Source organism: Colobus angolensis, unplaced genomic scaffold, assembly GCF_000951035.1.
Source record: "Colobus angolensis palliatus isolate OR3802 unplaced genomic scaffold, Cang.pa_1.0 Scaffold1062, whole genome shotgun sequence".
Classification (NCBI taxonomy): domain Eukaryota; kingdom Metazoa; phylum Chordata; class Mammalia; order Primates; family Cercopithecidae; genus Colobus; species Colobus angolensis.
In genome coordinates this window covers 18,010-19,540 of record NW_012111609.1, presented here as the reverse complement: position 1 = coordinate 19,540, position 1,531 = coordinate 18,010, and positions in this window count along the sequence as shown.

Below are 1,531 nucleotides of genomic sequence, written 5' to 3'. Positions count from 1 at the left end.
GGCCTCCCAAAGTGCTGGGATTACAGGCTTGAGCCACCGCGCCCGGCCATTTTATTAAGCTTTTTAATTTCCTCTAGCAGTGTTCAGTTTCTCCTAAACTATTGCTCTATCCATTTCAAAAACCACTGATGGCACCTTGTCTACCTCAATAGGACAGTTATTAATGTCACCAATACATTTTTATCTCCTTTTTTCTTCCATAGTCTGTATCAGGCACTGTGTTAAGTTATTTAACTGGAGACAATAATTCTAAATTTGTATTAAGGGAAATATGAGGAAAATGTGTGATTTAAATGTGTGATTTAATGGTAAAGTAGGAGTGAAAGGGACTTTTTCAAAGTCATTTAATATTTGCCAGTTTTCACTTTGAATATAGGTAGAACCTTCCCAGTTCCCCATCAGCCAGGACAAAACCAGACTTGTCAACACACAAGACCCTTTTCCTAAGCTTTGGAGTGTCCCTCCCAGAGCCGCTCCCTCCTGAGTTCTGGGTCTGCCACTTTTCCCTTTGAGCGTTTATGTCTGACCTGGTGTCCTTTTCTCAAAAGTAGTTGCCCTCAGCTGTCATTCATGTGGTAAAATATTCACCACGCTGGGCGTGGTGGCCCATGCCTGTAATTCCAGAACTTTGGAGGGCCCAGGTGGGTGGATCACGAGGTCAGGAGTTCGAGACTAGCCTGTCCAATATGGTGAAACCTCGTCTCTACTAAAAAATACAAAAATTAGCTGGATTTGGTGGTGCGCGCCTGTAGTCCCAGCTACTCAGGAAGCTGAGGCAGGAGAATTGCTTGAACCTGGGAGGCGGAGGTTTCAGTGAGCTGAGATTACGCCAATGCACTCCAGCCTGGGCAACAGAGTGAGGGGGGGAAAATAACCTCTACTTAAATTTGTTACGCAAGAAATATTCTCTGTCTAGACAGTTAAGATTTCTTCAGTATTAGAGTAAGCAATTTGCTAAGAGTATTTCATTTTTATCTAAGCAAAATATGCATATTATGAAAGTATTTGTAAATAGGGTATAAAGAAATAATAAAATTTATTACACGTAGGAAATAAATATTTAGGAGAAGTGAGAAACTACATTAGTAGTTCCTTAATATAAGTCATGTAAAAATGTCATGTTTATTAAAGAATAGCAATATAAGATTTGTTCAATAAAGACTTCTCCTTTTATTTGGTATTGAGTTATTACTTTTACAGGACCTGTCTGCTAATGCTGTTGTCACATTATTCATTTTATAAGGCCTGTCTGTAATGTTACTGTCACAGAAATATATGGAAAACAGTCTTACAAAAAATTGGGAAACCTGTTAGTCAAAAAATTTTATCTTCATACCTAAATTTTTAAAAGCATTGGATATCATATTATCATTATCACCACAAAGTACCTGTTATGCTCACTATATAGTGTGCTATTTCTAGACCATGTTCTGGGTATTTAGAGAGAGAATACCTTTTATAAAAAAGATTTAAATAAGAACACTCTAAATGGGCCACTTGCAATATAGTTTGAAATATTCCCACACATTTC